This window comes from Salmo salar, chromosome ssa13, assembly GCF_905237065.1.
Source record: "Salmo salar chromosome ssa13, Ssal_v3.1, whole genome shotgun sequence".
NCBI classification, from domain to species: Eukaryota; Metazoa; Chordata; class Actinopteri; order Salmoniformes; family Salmonidae; genus Salmo; species Salmo salar.
Genome location: NC_059454.1, coordinates 15,400,876 through 15,419,903, shown reverse-complemented (window position 1 = coordinate 15,419,903; position 19,028 = coordinate 15,400,876). Strand labels below are relative to the sequence as shown.

Below are 19,028 nucleotides of genomic sequence, written 5' to 3'. Positions count from 1 at the left end.
ACTCACAACATCCCACTGGGCACAGACAATTCATTGTCTATTCCACATTGTTTCAATGTCATTTCATTGAAATGACGTGGAAACAATATTGATACAACCACTGTATGCCCAGTGGGATATCTGTACATCTACTATTGCTCCCATAGGACACTGAATAAGGTAATGATGAATGGAAGACTTTTGCTATGAGGTTACTGTTTCAAGCCTGAATCAGACAACATGCAACACCACACAAACACTCATAGATTATAAACCACTTGCCAGGCGGTATACTCTGAGGAATAATGCTCACAGTAAAGATACACACAATGCAATCTGTTCTAGTGGGTCCAAACATGACTGAGATATATGACCAGTGGCATCCTCATGATTATGGATTTACATGAGCATATGGCCAACAGCTGGAGAGATAAACCAATACAAAACACAGACAGATCTGTTGCATCGTAAACACGGTTTCTGTGGATATAAATCTCATCTGGAGGACACATTTATAACACATGAGTCCTGGCTCTGTGACTTCTGAGGTGACACAAGCATGGCCATGTCATATTTTCACCATGGGAAATGGTCACCAACCATGATCCTTGTTAGTTGTGAGGTACAGAGTGTTCAGGCTTTGTATTCCAGCCTTAGTACGGACACAACTGATTCAGCCAACTGCTCATCAAAGTTTTGGTTGAATCGGTTGTGTAATGTGTGATAGTGCTGGGCTGGAGTCGAGAGATGGCAAATAATGTTTCTGTAGACTGGGAAGACACAAAATGGCTGTAACATACCGGCCCATTATTTTGACGGTATGAAACTAAACAATAGCAAACAACGCAATGTTGTAATGGAGCCAAAAAGAAAATGACAATATATGATCATACAAAATACTGGAGTCCGTAAGTTCTTCATGTGTGAGTGGATGTGTTGAGTTCTTCATGTAAACGGATGTCATGTACTGTATCTACAGTACCAGTCAAAAGTTTGGTCACACCTTCTCATTCAAGGGTTTTTCTTTATTTCTACTATTTTCAAAATTGTACAATAATAGTGAAGACATCAAAACTATGAAATAACACATATGAAATCATGTAGTAACCAAAAAAGTGTTAAACAAATCAAAATATATTTTATATTTGAGATTCTTCAAAGTAGCCACCCTTTGCCTTGATAACAGCTTTGCACACTCTTGGCTTTCATAGTTTTGATGTCTTGAACATTCATAGTTTTTGAACCCTTGAATGAGTAGGTGTGTACAAACTTTTGACTGGTACTGTATGTGTTCTTGAGCTGAAAGGGAAAAGACTGGCTTAGTGACTGGAACTGGTTTTTCAGGTCAGCCGGTCAGTGTGGTATTAGACATAATCTTAATGTCTTTCTGTCGGTCAAGTCTACACTCTTAGAAAAAAGGTGTTATCTAATACCTTAAAGGGTTATTTGGCTGTCTCCATAGAACCCTTTGTAGAACCCTTTTTGGTTGCAGGTAAAACCTTTTGGTTCCAGGTAGAAACATTTTGGATTAGGATTATATTTAGGAACACTAAAGGGTTCTACCTGGAACCAAAAAGGGTTCTACCTGGAACCAAAAAGGGTTATCGTATGGGGACAGCCTAATAACCCTTTTGGGACCCTTTTTTCTAAGAGTGTAGATTCTAGTAGTCTATTAGTTCTTTGGTAACAGGATGGGTTACATCCTCTGGCATTGCCATCTTGTTCCATCTATCATTCCTCTTAATCCTGTTGAGTTTAGGATTAGTTTTGTATGGTGTGCTGTCCCTTCTGAGATCTACATTCAATGTGGCATTCAGTTTCTTCTTTTCAGTTTCCATCAAACGTTGTGGTGTATTTCCTTTTCTTACCCAACTATAGAGGTGGGTTCTTGTTATTTTACAGTTTGTCCGCCGAGAGTGATGGATGTGAGGATTGTGTCTTTCCTGCTCCATTGGGAAAGACTAGACTATTGCTCCAACTCTTACACATCCTGTTTGCATTGGCTGTCAAGTTGTCTGTACAGAGTGATACGAGTGTGATTTGAAGCTTGGGCCATTCCTGCTCTTGTCCCTTGAGGAAGACTAGTCCACTGTTCTGACTTTGAGTTTCAAGAAAGCCTTTCTGTCAAACCGCAAGACGGATGATGTGCAGGGTTAACCACTTCAAGGTTACCTTGTATCTGGAGCTTGACAGCTGATGATTCTCTCGCGTCACTCATGCTTGTCACAGATGTCTTTACAGTTGAAAGATGTGGCTCTGTTTCCTGTATCTGGTCTATGCACTTTTGAACTCTTGGGTGATCCTCATGTAAAATAAAGGAGTCAAGGTATATAATGTAGAACGTGTTAGTGGTTGCATTGTGTTTGCAGTGGTGTAAAGTCCTTAAGTAGAAATACTTTAAAGTACTACTTAAGTCGTTTTTGGGGGTATCTGTACTTTACTATTTATATTTGTGACAACTTTTACTTTTACTTCACTACATTCCTAAAGAAAATAATATACTTTTTACGCCATACATTTTCTGACAAACAAAAGTACTCGTCACATTTTGAATGCTTAGCAGGACAGGAAAATTGTCTAATTCTCACTCTTATCAAGAGAACATCCCTGGTCATCCCTACTGCCTCTGATCTGGTGGACTAACTAAACACAAATACGTTGTTTGTAAATTATGTCTGAGTGTTGGAGTGTTGGAGTGTGCCCCTGGCAATTAAAACGAATCAATAATCATGCCGTGAAATTATTTATACTTTTATTTTTGATACTTAAGTATATTTTAGCGATTACATTTACTTTTGATACTTAAGTATGTTTAAAACCAAAGGCTTTTAGACTTTTACTCAAGTAGTACTTTAATGGGTGACTTTCACTTTTACTTGAGTCCTTTTCCATTAAGGTATCTTTACTTTTACTCAAGTATGGCAATTGGGTACTTTTTCCACCACTGTTGTGTTTCATATGAAAATGAAAGCAAATTCATGTATTGAGTGAAAGTCTAGGTGTAGATTGAATGTAAAAAGTGTTAGTCACATGGGAATATCCAAAATACGATGTCTCACCTGACAGGTACTTGCCACCCTGTGCCATCTGTGAGACGAATGGCACTGCAATCACTACTCCTTCTTCCTCCTTCAAGGCACTCAGAATCAGAATCACCTTTATTCGCAAAATACATTTTCATGTACAGGAATTTGACTCAGTGAAATGGAATTCACAGTCTTGGACACCTCCACTGTTCACTACTGCCACACAGAAAGACGTCGCAACAGCTTTAGGCCTGATCACCTGCCAAGCACACTCTAAAGAGAGAGTGTGTGTATGTTTATTAAGAGTGTGAGTGTGTGTGTGCGTATCCGTATGTATGTATGTGTGTGTGTGCGCGCATGTGTGTCTGTGTGTACGCGCACACGCGTGTGTGTGTGTAATGAGTGTCGCAGGCAGGATAATTAGAAGCAGCATATGGAGCGAGTTGACAGCATTGTTTAGGAGGACATGGAGCTGCCTTCAGCTAGCCCGCCTTCAGCTGAAAGACTAGGGAACACAGAGGGGGAATCAACACAGGCTAATGGCCCATTACCAAGTTTAACCATACGCTGGGTATGTCAGGCCTGATGGCTGTTGTGGCTGCTGCACAAAGCCCTCCAACCCACACACACACACATACGCACTGAAACACGAACGCATGCACTGACAGACACACACACTCACACACACACGCACACCAAACACACACACACACGCACACGCACACACACACACACACACACACACACACACACACACCGAGAGAGAGAAGATTAACACACACTCACTCAGGTATCAGGGTTCAAGACCCTGTTCAAGCAACAAAGATTCAAGCCTGGCCTCTACACAGCATCCTCTGATTAAAGGAAGTAATTTATCTTCTTCCCCATAGTTTTAATGGGGAGGCATGGTTTAATGGAACTGTTCCATCATACGATGCCTCTCCATCAGAATATGTTGAATCCTGAGTCTACCATCAGCCTGTTAACACTGGCAATAACATGGCTATACGCTATCCCTTCCTCATCAGTAAGTGTGTGTGTGTTCATACACCCTCCTCTGTCTCTCTGTTCTCTCCTCTGCATCACGACTCACAGTAACAGTTCCCTTGATTATCCCTTCAGCTCCCCTCCCACACCGACCCCAGAGGACTGTGTGTAGAGGGGGCGAGACTGACCGGAGACATGGAGAGGATGAGAAAGTCTTGTAAATATGCAGGAACACACACACACACAGTCAGAGACACACACACACGGGCATTCTGGGCACGCCCATGGAGACACACACACACACACACACACACACACACACGATGGGTGCGTTCGAGCGGATCACTTTTTTCAAGACATTGATCAACGTTGGGGACCACCTTTCAAATTGTGTTGCATTATGGGTATAAAAATTGTCAGACTTGCAACTACATGTCGACCGCATGACCTTTACAACAACCATGTGATCAAAGGTCATGAACTTTCGACTGCAGTCGACTGGACATTTCTGCAGTTGCTCCTCACAAACTGCAATTTGAAGTCGGAACAAAAGATTGTGGGATATAACCTTCTGTTTTTTTGAAGTAAAAGGCACTACATGCTCATAAACGGTTAATGTCGCCACCTATCATTGGTTATTATCAATGCATGTTTCTGTTCTGGGTGGATGACTATTTAGATATTAAAACCATCTTTATCCTTACAATCTAATTTCATAAGCACACATGTGATCCAAATTTCTAACAGAAATAAATGTATGTCTGGATGTAAGTGTAATGTTGTGTCCCATGTTATAGCTTTTTATTGGTATTGTCTGCAACCATACAAATTCACACATTTCAAAATGTGGACTTTAAACACTTTGAAATTTGAAGTTTGCAACAACGTTGAAATTTGAAGTTCGAGAAACATGGATGAAAGGAACGGTCTAATTCTGCAGTGAGACTGTGAGAGCTAGTTGGAAAAATCCAACATAGTTTATTATAGAGGATTTCAACACTGGCAATTTTATATGCTTAATCTGTGTCTGGGAAACCGGTCCTTAATGAGCAAGTAGCCCAGACACCAGTCATGAGGTCAATACCAAGTGCATTTCACTGCTTGGCATATTGCTTTTCATATTGTTTACCCAGTAATCTATTTGAACTGATGTCCATGTATAGATTAAAACATTTCATATTGTTTACCCAGAATGTGAACTGATTTACATGTACAGTATAGTTTTGTCCTTCATGTGATTGATTCACATTCTGTTCTTTACATGCTTACTGACAAAGCAACATAAAGGTTTAAAATGAAAGAAAAACATTGCAGCCTGTAGTGATAATGACATGCAATAAATTACCATACAGGAAGACGCTTTGTGGACTCCATTTATTCACATCTGTTACAATTCCACGTTGCACAGTCAAAATCAATAATGAGGAAGGTACAAGGGCATGAAGTAATGGCAAGCAACAGAGCATGTCTTATATGCTGTCACGTTCGTCATATGAAGGAGACCAAGGCGCAGCGTGGGTATCGTTCCACATCTTTATTTATATGTGAAACTATGCAAGACATACTATAAACAAAACAACAAACCGTGACGAAGAGGTGCAACATGCACTAACTCAAAATAATCTCCCACAAACACAAGTGGGAAAAACAACTACTTAAATATGATCCCCAATTAGAGACAACGATGACCAGCTGCCTCTAATTGGGAATCAGACGAAAACCCCAACATAGAAAAACTAAACTAGAACACAACATGGAAAATTTAAACGAGACAAAACCCCCCAGTCACGCCCTGACCTACTCTACCACAGAAAAATACGAGCTCTCTATGGTCAGGACGTGACAGTACCCCCCCAAAGGTGCGGACTCCGGCCGCAAAACCTGTAACCAAAAGGGAGGGTCGTCTAGTGTTGGTGGCAGCTCAGGTGCAAGACGAAGAACCTTCTCATCCCGCGGATCCTCCCGCATCGGAGGCGGTTCTGGTGCGGGACGAAGAACCCTCTCATCCTGTGAACCCGCCAGCATCGATGGAGGCTCCAGACTGGGGACCGTCGCTGGAGGGGGACCGTCACTGTAGGCTCCGGACTGTGGGCCGTCTCAGGAGGCTCCGGACTGTGGGCCATCTCAGGAGGCTCCGGACTGTGGGCCGTCTCAGGAGGCTCCGGACTGTGGGCCGTCTCAGGAGGTTCCGGACTATGGACCGTCTCAGGAGGTTCCGGACTGTGGACCGTCTCAGGAGGTTTCGAACTGGGGACCTTCTCAGGAGGTTGCGGACTGGGGACCGTTGCCGGAAGCTCTGGACTGGGAACTGTCGCCAGAAGCTCTGGACTGGGAACTGTCGCCGGAAGCTCTGGACTGGAAACTGTCGCCGGAAGCTCTGGACTGGAAACTGTTGCCGGAAGCTCTGGACTGGAAACTGTCGCCGGAAGCTCTGGACTGGAAACTGTTGCCGGAAGCTCTGGCACAGGTGGCGCCAGACTGGTAACATGCACCTCAGGGTGAGTGCGGAAAGCAGGCACAGGACGCACCGGACTGGGCAGGCGCACTGGAGGCCTAGTGCATGGAGCCGGGACAGGTGGCGCCAGACTGGTGACATGCACTTCAGGGCGAGCGCGAGGAGTAGGCACAGGACTTACTGGACTGAGGACATGCACTCCAGGGAGAGTGCGTTGAGGAGGCACAGGACGTACTGGGCTGTGGAGGCACACTGGAGACCTGGTGCGTAGAACCGGTGCAGGATATACTGGACCGTGGAGGCGCACTGGAAGTCTGGAGCGTAGAGCTGGCACAACCCGTCCTGGCTGAACGCTCACTTTAGCCCGGCAAGTGCGGGGCACTGGCACAGGAAGAACTGGGCTGTGAATACGCACTGGCGACACAGTGCGTAGAGCTGGCGCAGGATATCCTGGACCAAGGAGGCATACTAGAGACCAGGAGCACTGAGCCGGCACAACCCGTCCTGGCTGAATGCTCACTTTAGCCCGGCAAATGCGGGGCGCAGGCACAGTGTGCACCGGGCTATGAATACGCACTGGAGATACAGTGCGCATCACCTCATAACACGGTGCCTGACTGGTCACACGCTCCCCACAGTAAGCACGCCCACTCTGCAGCGCTCTCAACGCCAACACCTCTCTCCGGAATCTTTCGTCGAGTTCCTCACTCGACTCCCTGACTTGCTCTGGTTCACACCTCGGCTCCGCCGACCACTCCGTGTGCCCCCCCCCAAAAATTGTTTTGGGAGCTGCCTCTCGGGCTTCCGTTGTTGCTGTGCTAATTCCTCGTAGCGTCGCCGTTCCTCTTTTGCTGCCTCTATCTCCTCCCTTGAATGGCGATACTCCCCAATCTGCGTCCAGGGTCCCTTTCCATCCAGGATCTCCTCCCATGTCCACTCCTGGCAACGCCACCTTTGGTGGTGGGAGATTCTGTCACGTTCGTCATATGAAGGAGACCAAGGCGCTGCGTGGGTATCATTCCACATCTTTATTTATATGTGAAACTATGCAAGACATACAATAAACTATAAAGAAAACAACAAACCGTGACGAAGAGGTGCAGCATGCACTAACTCAAAATAATCTCCCACAAACACAAGTGGGTAAAACAACTACTTAAATATGATCCCCAATTAGAGACAACGATGACCAGCTGCCTCTAATTGGGAATCATACGAAAACCCCAACATAGAAAATTTTAACTAGACAAAAAACCCCAGTCACGCCCTGACTTACTCTACCATAGAAAAATACGAGCTCTCTATGGTCAGGACGTGACCTATGCTGCAAAAACACCTACATTTTACATTGGAAGTTAACGTAAACTTAGGTTGGAGTCATTAAAACTATTTTTTCAACAACTCCACAAACGTATTATTAACAAACTATAATTTTGGCAAGTTGGTTAGGACATCTACTTTGTGCATGACACAAGTCATTTTTCCAACAATTGTTTACAGACAGATTATTTCACCTATAATTCACTATCACAATTCCAGTGGGTCAGAAGTTTACATACACTAAGTTGACTGTGCCTTTAAACAGCTTGGAAAATTCCAGAAAATGATGTCATGGCTTTAGAAGCTTCTGATAGGCTAATTGACATCATTTGAGTAAATTGGAGGTGTACCTGTGGATGTATTTCAAGGTCTCCCTTCAAACTCAGTTCCTCTGTGCTTGACATCATGGGAAAATCCTAAGAAATCAGCCAAGACCTCAGAAAAAAAATTGTAGACCTCCACAAGTCTGGTTCATCCTTGGGAGCAATTTCCAAATGCCTGAAGGTACCACGTTCATCTGTACAAACAATAGTACGCAAGTATAAACACTATAGGACCACACAGCTGTCATACCGCTCAGGAAGGAGACACCTTCTGTCTCCTAGAGATAAACGTACTTTGGTGCGAAAAGTGCAAATCAATCCCAGAACAACAGCAAAGGACCCTGTGAAGATGCTGGAGGAAACAGGTACAAAAATATCTATATCCACAGTAAAACGAGTCCGATATCGACCTAACCTGAAAGGCCGCTCAGCAAGGAAGAAGCCACTGCTTCAAAACCGCCATGAAAAAGCCAAACTACGGTTTGCAACTGCACATGGGGAAAAGATCATACTTATTGGAGAAATGTGTTCTGGTCTGATGAAACAAAAATAGAACTGTTTGGCCATAATGACCATCGTTATGTTTGAAGGAAAAAGGGGGAAGCTTGCAAGCCGAAGAACACCATCCCAACCGTGAAGCACGGGATTGGCAGCATCATGTTGTGGGGGTGCTTTGCTGCAGGAGGTACTGGTGCACTTCACAAAATAGATGGCATATACAAACCAAGTCTTGTGAATGTTAGAAAGAGCTTGACTTGGTATCTAATGTCCTTATCATCAGAATATTCATTCCTTGGACAATGTTGATTATTTTCAGCTTGGTGTAGGAGAAGTGGAAATTCAATAGCATCCACTTCATTGGCAATAACAAAGGTGAATGCCATGTCTGCCATTGTCGCGTTTCCTAGAAATAGCTAAAGTTGTCCGACTTGCTGTCGGTGCATATGTATCTCTCCCGACTTTACTCGTTTCCTTCCGTCTACAGTCAGCTACTTTTGGCTTTCCACTGAAATGTGCTCAGTGACTCTAAACTCTGCATGCTAACGTGCATTGTGTGTGTGTGTGTGTGTGTGTGTGTGTGTGTGTGTGTGTGTGTGTGTGTGTGTGTGTGTGTGTGTGTGTGTGTGTGTGTGTGTGTGTGTGTGTGTGTCCACATTTTGACAGAATGAGGCGAATGGAGGTGGGTAAGCCAGACACGGTTCTGAAACCACAGGCAGTGTCTTTTATGTGAAATGAAATGATATACTGTATCCTGCATGACATGATAATTATTTATACATAAACAAAATGTTTTGGGTAATTTAGCAGATGCTCTTATCCAGAGCAGTGAATTCTTGTTTTTTCTTCTATACTGGTTCTCTCTGGGAATTGAACCCAAAACCCTGGTGTTGCAAGCACCATGATCTACCAACTGAGAGCATATCCTGTATAAGGTACATGGACTAAGAACCATTAACACACCATATATTAAATAGCCATGTTATAGAATCAGGTTATTAGAATCAGGCGAGGTCATCTGAAATATGATTGAGAATACCAGTAGTCTTTTTCTGAATACAACATGAGGAGGAGTTTTATGCTCTCTGCTTCTCAAAGTCAGACCAAGGTCATTGTAATCTAATTTTAAACGATGGTCTCCAATTTCATTTTGCAAATCTGGTAAGCCATGATCTGATAATCAGGACAGTAGTTTAGTTTACAGTAGAGCTCATTGAGAAATACACTCTCTCTCCACAGGATGAAGGGATAGAGGAATGGAGGGATGAAGGGATGGAGGAATAGAGGAGAGGAAAACAGAATAGGCCTGTCAGGAGGTGGCATATGGATAAATGGAACTGAGTCAGTGTCAAATCCTTTAACACACACACACACACACACACACACACACACACACACACACACACACACACACACACACACACACACACACACACACACACACACACACACACACCTCGCACCTATGAGAGTCACATTTCCCACAGTCGATACACCCCATATTGTATAAATAACCCTATCATTAGATTACCCAGAGGGACAAGTTCCTACATATCTACTACTATTTTTGGTCTGTTCCATTGTAGGATAGAAAGCGTTTCAAAAACAGCCTCAATCTACTTTTTAACCTTGGTAAACCTCTTCAGATACAGCTCCATTCACCTCCATCATAACCCCAGTATTGTGTTTGCTGAAGACTTTATTTCCATACTACAGTATACAAGTTTGAGATAATGAAACGCCTGCACAGAATGTGGCCCTCCAGTACCCTCCAGACCAGCCCTTGATCTGCAGATCTGCAGTGTAGCCCTGTAGGTATGCTAATGTATTATAGAGACCTGTAGGAACAGGCTACTATTAACAGGATAGCTTGTAGGGTGATTTAGAGAATCCATCCTGCAAACACACACTTCACCCTACACCCTACAGTATGGTTTCATTCCAGTGTGGATTATTTTAGAGCCAGCGCCCTGAGGTCTACATGAGCCAATATCTGAGCGGCTGGGGCTGAACCCCTAACATCTGAGGAGCTGAACCCCTAACATCTGAGGGGCTGAACCCCTAACATCTGAGGGGCTGAATCCCTAACATCTGAGGGGCTGAATCCCTAACATCTGAGGGGCTGAACCCCTAACATCTGAGGGGCTGAACCCCTAACATCTGAGGGGCTGAAACCCTAACATCTGAGGGGCTGAATCCCTAACATCTGAGGGGCTGAACCCCTAACATCTGAGGGGCTAAACCCCTAACATCTGAGGGGCTGAATCCCTAACATCTGAGGGGCTGAATCCCTAACATCTGAGGGGCTGAACCCCGAACATCTGAGGGGCTGAACCCCTAACATATGAGGGGCTGAACCCCTAACATCTGAGGGGCTGAACCCCTAACATCTGAGGGGCTGAAACCCTAACATCTGAGGGGCTGAATCCCTAACATCTGAGGGGCTGAATCCCTAACATCTGAGGGGCTAAATCCCTAACATCTGAGGGGCTGAATCCCTAACATCTGAGGGGCTGAACCCCTAACATCTGAGGGGCTGAACCCCTAACATCTGAGGGGCTGAACCCCTAACATCTGAGGGGCTGAACCCCTAACATCTGAGGGGCTGAAACCCTAACATCTGAGGGGCTGAAACCCTAACATCTGAGGGGCTGAATCCCTAACATCTGAGGGGCTGAACCCCTAACATCTGAGGGGCTGAACCCCTAACATCTGAGGGGCTGAACCCCTAACATCTGAGGGGCTGAACCGTTAACATCTGAAGTGAAGCTCCCCTCCAGGAGCGTGGCGCCATCATTACACTTTCTGCATTATTGCTTCCTCGCTGTGAAACAGATGTTCCCAGCAGAAACATAGCCTGCATCACAAATGGCACACTATTCCGTATATACTGTAGTCTACTACTGTACTTTTGACCAGGGCCCTATGGGGTGTGCCATTATATAAGGAAAAGGAGGCCATTTGGGATGCCATCGTACCGTCAGTTTAGTTTCAGTTATGACTAAACTAGGTCATCAGAAGTGGGCTAATGTTACATAAACATCTTTACCAGGAATGTACAGTCATACCAGTGGATGAGGGAGATATAAGTCTCCAACTTCAGCGATTCTTGCAATTCTTTCCAGTCATTGGCAGTACCGTGATTAATTAACAGTCCAGCAGGCATCAGCTATGTAGCCAAGTGATCATAGGGTCCAGTGAACAGCAATAGATGAAACAGGGAAGCTGTTAGGTAGTCGTTACTACGTTAGCAAGTGGGAGACACGGTGTTCATAAAGTTAGCAGGCCGGAGCTAGCAGAAGCGTCTTCACCGACGTCCGGCAAAGGCCGGTTGAGGGCACATCGGACGTAATTACGTCGGCAGACCAGTCGTGATGGATCGGCGGGGCTCCGTGTTGACAAAGGGTCCAGGCCAATTGGCAAAAGAGGTATTGTAGCTGGAGTAATTTTGTTTGCTAGCCGGGAGAAGCGCCTGGCTCGAGGCTAACTTCTGCTAGCTTCGGGACAAGGGCATCAGCCACTATAGCCACTCGGTAGCAGCTACCTAGCTGCGATGATCCGATGCAAAGGTCCAGAGCTTACGGCAGGAATCTGGTGATGTAGTGGCTTCTAGTCGTGTTAGTGAAGAGTCCGGGAGGCATCAGCTGTGTAGCTGAGTGATCATAGGGTCCACTGAGCAGGCCAGGAGATGGGCCTGTCTCAAGGCCAGCTTCGGGGCTGGGCCACTCGGTAGCAGCTAGCTAGCTGCGATGATCCAGAATAATGGTCCAGAGCTTACGGCAGGAATCTGGTGATGTATTGGAGAAAATCAGTCCGATATGCTAAAGGTTGATATCACGGTGTGCAGACTGGCAGGTATTATCCAGGCTAAAAGCGGCTGGTGTCTGAGCTAAAGGTAAAGGCCGATAGCGTGGCTAACAATGACTATATAGCTAGTAGCTAATTGGCTGGTTAGCCTCTGATGGCTAGGCTCTGATGGAGGTTCTAGCTATAAGGTCTAAAAATAGCATATTCGTATTACATTGAATGAGGCGGGTTGCCGGAAGGTATATTTAATTTAAAAATGGAAAAAGAGATTAAAATATATACAAAAGAGATGAAAAAACATTTACATTTACACAGGACAACGACAAACACGTCTGCACTGCTACATCATCTTGGATCTAGCATTTTGTTGTTTGCTTATGGACTTATACAGCTCGTTGGGTGCCGTCTTAGTGCCAGCATAATTTTGTGGTGGTAAATAGACAGCAACAAAAAATAGCTACAAAATCTCTTGGTAAATAGTGTGGTCTACAGCTTATCATGAGATAAAACTATCGGCCTATATCGAATCTTCCATTCCTCTCCAAAATTTTTGAAATAGTTGTTGCGCAGCAACTCACTGCATTCCTGAAGACAAACAATGTATACGAAATGCTTCAGTCTGGTTTTAGACCCCATCATAGCACTGAGACTGCACTTGTGAAGGTGGTAAATGAACTTTTAATGATGTCAGACCGAGGCTCTGCGTCTGTCCTCGTGCTCCTAGATCTTAGTGTTGCTTTTGATACCATCGATCACCACATTCTTTTGGAGAGATTGGAAACCCAAATTGGTCTACATGGACAAGTTCTGGCCTGGTTTAGGTCTTATCTGTCGGAAAGATATCAGTTTGTCTCTGTGAATGGTTTGTCCTCTGACAAATCAACTGTAAATTTTGGTGTTCCTCAAGGTTCCGTTTTAGGACCACTATTGTTTTCACTATATATTTTACCTCTTGGGGATGTCATTCGAAAACATAATGTTAAATTTCACTGCTATGCGGATGACACACAGCTGTACATTTCAATGAAACATGGTGAAGCCCCAAAATTGCCCTCACTAGAAGCCTGTGTCTCAGACATAAGGAAGTGGATGGCTGCAAACGTTCTACTCTTAAACTCGGACAAAACAGAGATGCTTGTTCTAGGTCCCAAGAAACAAAGAGATCTTCTGTTGAATCTGACAATTAATCTGGATGGTTGTACAGTCGCCTCAAATAAAACTGTGAAGGACCTCGGCGTCACTCTGGACCCTGATCTCTCTTTTGAAGAACACATCAAGATTGTTTCAAGGACAGCTTTTTTCCATCTACGTAACATTGCAAAAATCAGAAACTTTCTGTCCAAAAATGACGCAGAAAAATTAATCCATGCCTTTGTTACTTCTAGGTTGGACTACTGCAATGCTCTACTTTCCGGCTACCCGGATAAAGAACTAAATAAACTTCAGTTAGTGCTAAATACGGTTGCTAGAATCCTGACTAGAACCAAAAAATTTGATCATATTACTCCAGTGCTAGCCTCCCTACACTGGCTTCCTGTTAAGGCAAGGGCTGATTTCAAGGTGTTACTGCTAACCTACAAAGCATTACATGGGCTTGCTCCTACCTATCTTTCCGATTTGGTCCTGCCGTACATACCTACACGTACGCTACGGTCACAAGACGCGGGCCTACTAATTGTTCCTAGAATTTCTAAGCAAACAGCTGGAGGCAGGGCTTTCTCCTATAGAGCTCCATTTTTATGGAATAGTCTGCCTACCCATGTGAGAGACGCAGACTCAGTCTCAACCTTTAAGTCTTTACTGAAGACATATCTCTTCAGTAGGTCCTATGATTAAGTGTAGTCTGGCCCAGGGGTGTGAAGGTGAACGGAAAGGCTGGAGCAACGAACCGCCCTTGCTGTCTCTGCCTGGCCGGTTTCCCCTCTTTCCACTGGGATTCTCTGCCTCTACCCCTATTACAGGGGCTGAGTCACTGGCTTGCTGGTGTTCTTTCATGCCGTCCCTGGGAGGGATGCGTCACTTGAGTGGGTTGAGTCACTGACGTGGTCTTCCTGTCTGGGTTGGCGCCCCCCCTTGGGCTGTGCCGTGGCAGAGATCTTTGTGGCCTATACTCGGCGTTGTCCCGGGATGGTATGTTGGTGGTTGGAGATATCCCTCCAGTGGTGTGGAGGTTGTGCTTTGGCAAAGTGGGTGGGGTTATATCCTACCTGTTTGGCCCTGTCCGAGAGTTTCATCGGATGGGGCCACAGTGTCTCCTGACCCCTCCTGTCTCAGCCTCCAGTATTTATGCTGCAGTAGTTTATGTGTCGGGGGGGCTAGGGTCAGTCTGTCATATCTGGAGTATTTCTCTTGTCTTTTCCGGTGTCCTGTGTCCATTTAAATATGCTCTCTCTAATTCTCTCTTTCTCTCTTTCTTTCTTTCTCTCTCTCGGAGGACCTGAGCCCTAGGACCATGCCTCAGGACTACCTGGCTTGATGACTCCTTGCTGTCCCCAGTTCTCCTGGCCGTGCTGCTGCTCCAGTTCCAACTGTTCTGCCTGCAGCTATGGAACCCTGACCTGTTCACCGGACGTGCTACCTGTCCCAGACCTGCCTGCCCAGACCTGCTGGAACCCTGACCTATTCACTGGACGTGCTACCTTTCCCAGACCTGCTGTTTTCAACTCTCTAGAGACAGCAGGAGCGGTAGAGATACTCTCAAAGATCGGCTATGAAAAAGCCAACTGACACTTACTCTTGTGTTACTGACTTGTTGCACCCTCGACAACAACTATGATTATTATTATTTGACCATGCTGGTCATTTATGAACATTTGAACATCTAGGCCATGTGCTGTTATAATCTCCACCCGGCACAGCCAGAAGAGGACTGGCCACCCCTCATAGCCTGGTTCCTCTCTAGGTTTCTTCCTAGGTTTTGGCCTTTCTAGGGAGTTTTTCCTAGCCACCGTGCTTCTACACCTGCATTGCTTGCTGTTTGGTGTTTTAGGCTGGGTTTCTGTACAGCACTTTGAGATATCAGCTGATGTAAGAATGGCTATATAAATACATTTGATTTGATTTGAGATACTCTACCTCAGGCGAGCAAAACCTCGAAACTTCCTTAATATTAGATTTCGTGCACCAGTTGGTATTTACAAATAGAGACAGACCGCCACCCCTTGTCTTACATGAGGCAGCTGTTCTATCTTGCCAATGGACCAAAAACCCAGCCAGCTGTATGTTATCCATGTCATCATTCAGCCAGGACTCGGTGAAACATAAGATATTAAGATACTTTAATATCCCATTGGTAGGGTAGTCTTGATCGGAGCTCATCCATTTTATTATCCAATGATTGCACGTTGGCTAATAGGACTGATGGTAAAGGCTGATTACTCACTCGCTGTCGGATCCTTACAAGGCACCCAAACCTATGTCCCCTGAAATCTCTGTTTCTTATTCATGTTAACCTCTATGGGCTAGGTGGGACGCTAGCGTCCCCCCCCGGTGCACTCCATCAACAGCAGGTGCATTTCAAGAGAGGCAAATTTGAAACCAAATAAATGTCAAAATTCACATTTTTCAAACATACAACTATTTTACACCCTTTGAAAGATAAACATCTCCTTAATCTAACCACGTTTTACGATTTCAAAAAGGTTTTACGGCGAAAGCATACATTTAGAGTATGTTAGGACAGTACATTTACAAGAGTTGTGTGTAATGTTTTGTCAATTCAAAGACAGGGTCACCAAAACCATAAAACCAGCTAAAATGATGCACTAACCTTTTACAATCTCCATCAGATGACACTCCTAGGACATTATGTTAGACAATGCATGCATTTTTAGTTCTATCAAGTTCATATTTATATCCAAAAACAGCGTTTTACTATGGCATTGATGTTGAGGAAATCGTTTCCCTCCAATAACCGGCAGTCAAGTCAGCACCACAAATTAAATAATTAAAATTAGAAAACATTGGTAAAATATTATATTGTCATTTAAAGAATTATAGATTTACATCTCTTGAATGCAATCAACTTGCCAGATTTAAAAATAACCTTACTGGGAAATCACACTTTGCAATAATCTGAGCACTGCGCCCAGAAAAATACGTGTTGCGATACAGACTAGCCGCCATGTTGGGGAGATCTAAAATCGAAAATACTATGTAAATAATCCATTACCTTTGATTCTCTTCATCAGATGTCACTTCCAGGTATCACAGGTCCATAACGAATGTAGTTTTGTTCAAAAAAGCTCATCATTTATGTCCAAAAATCTCCGTCTTGTTAGCACATGATCTAAGCCCGCCGGACTTCACTTCATGAACGAGGGGAAAAAATATATTTACGTTCGTTCAAACATGTCAAACGTTGTATAGCATAAATCATTAGGGCCTTTTTTAACCAGAACATGAATAATATTCAAGGTGGACGAATGCATTCTCTTTTATAACGTATTGGAACGAGGGTACCCAACATGAACTCGCGCGCCAGAGTCTAATCGGCCATCACCGTTCCATGGCTCTTGTTCGGTCAGATCTCACAGTAAAAGACTCAAAACACTTTGTAAAGGCTGGTGACATCTAGTGGAAGCAATAGGAAGTGCCAAAACATTAATCAACCCCTGTGTGTTTCAATGGCATAGGCTTAAAGGTAATTCAACACATCAGGTATCCACTTCCTGTCAGAAAATGTCTCAGGGTTTTGCCTGCCAAATGAGTTCTGTTATACTCACAGACACCATTCAAACAGTTTTAGAAACTTTAGGGTGTTTTCTATCCATATATAATAAGTATATGCATATTCTAGTTACTGGGTAGGATTAGTAACCAGATTAAATCGGGTACTTTTTTTTATCCAGCCGTGAAAATACTGCCCCCTAGCCCAACAGGTTAATGACGGGGATTTGGGCCTTGTCGGGTGTCTGTAAATCCTTTGCGTCCAACTATTTAAAGAAAAAATCTTCATCCAATACGAGGTGAGTAATCGCTGTCCTGATATTCAGAAGCTCTTTTCGGTCATAAGAGACGGTGGCAGAAACAATATGTGCAAAATAAGTTACAAATAATGTGAAAAAACACACACAATTGCACAATTGGTTAGTAGCCCGTAAAACGGCAGCCATCTCCTCCGGTGCCATCCATTGGACAGTATTGGGCCAGGTTGATGCTGTGATGGCTGAGACAGGACAGTATTGGGCCAGGTGGGTGCTGTGAGGGCTGAGACAGGACAGTATTGGGCCAGGCTGGTGCTGTGAGGACTCAGACAGGACAATATTGGGCCAGGTAAGTGCTGCGAGGGCTGAAACAGGACAGTATTGGGTCAGGTAGATACTGTGAGGGCTGATACAGGGTACATTGTGACTGATATGACTCTCACTCTGCTAATGTGCCACCTCAGGAGAGGCAGGTCAGGGCTCCCGTAATAGAAAATCTGTGTATCCTCCCCCCTTCTCCTGCTGTCTCTCACCCACTGGCACACAGGACACCTCCACACATCAACCTCAGTGCCTTTTTATGACATCCTTAAAACCTGTTGAGGAAAGATGCTCCGCTAGCGGAACCCCGTTCTGCCAGCAGAACCCCTCACCAACAGCCAGTGAAATAGCAGGGCGCCAAATTCAAAACAACAAAAATCGCATAATTCAAATTTCTCAAACATACAAGTATTATACACCATTTTAAAGATACATTTCTCTTAAATCCAACCACAGTGTCCGATTTCAAAAAGGCTTTATGGCGAAGGCATACCATTAGATTATGTTAGGACAGCACCTAGACAAGAAAAACCAGACAGCCATTTTCCAAGCAAGGCGAGGCGTCACAAAAAAACAGAAATACAGCTAAAATTAATCACTAACCTTTGACGATCTTCTTCAGATGACACTCCCAGGACTCAATGTTACACAATACATGTATGTTTTGCTCGATAAAGTAAATATTTATATCCAAAAATCCCATTTTACATACAGCGTGTAATGTTCAGAAATGTTTTGCCTCCAAAACTTCCAGTGAATGAGCACATCAATTTACAGAAATACTCATCATAAACGTTGATAAAAGATACAAGTGTTATGCATAGAATTAAAGATAAACTTCTCCTTAATGCAACCAGTGTGTCAGATTTCAAAAAAGCTTTACGGCAAAAGCACACCTTACAATAATCTGAGTACAGCGCTCAGACACAACAACAAGCCATACAGATAACCGCCATGTTGTGGAGTCAACAAAAGTCAGAAATAGCATTATAAATATTCACTTACCTTTGATGATCTTCATCAGAATGCACTCCCAGGAATCCCAGTTCCACAATAAATGTTTGTTTTGTTTCGATAAAGTCCATATTTATGTCCAAATACCTCCTTTTTGTTCGCGCATTCAATTCACTATTCCCAATGCACTATGCGCAAGCACTAAGTTCAGAGGAAAAGTCAAAAAAGTTATATTACAGTTTGTAGAAACATGTCAAACGATGTATAGATTCAATCTTTAGGATGGTTTTATCATAAATCTTCAATAATATTCCAACCGGACAATTCCTTTGTCTTTAGAAATGAAAAGGAACTCAGCTCCCTCTCACGGCTGTGTGCGTGACTGAGCTCATGACATATTGCCAGACACCTGGTTCAAATAGCTCTTATTCTC

At 44.1% G+C, this 19,028-nt stretch overlaps 1 pseudogene; it reads left to right on the top strand.

Moving 5' to 3' along the window:
• LOC123726130 (uncharacterized) overlaps window positions 1-19,028 on the top strand; it is a 93,905-nt pseudogene that overhangs the window by 26,574 nt on the left and 48,303 nt on the right.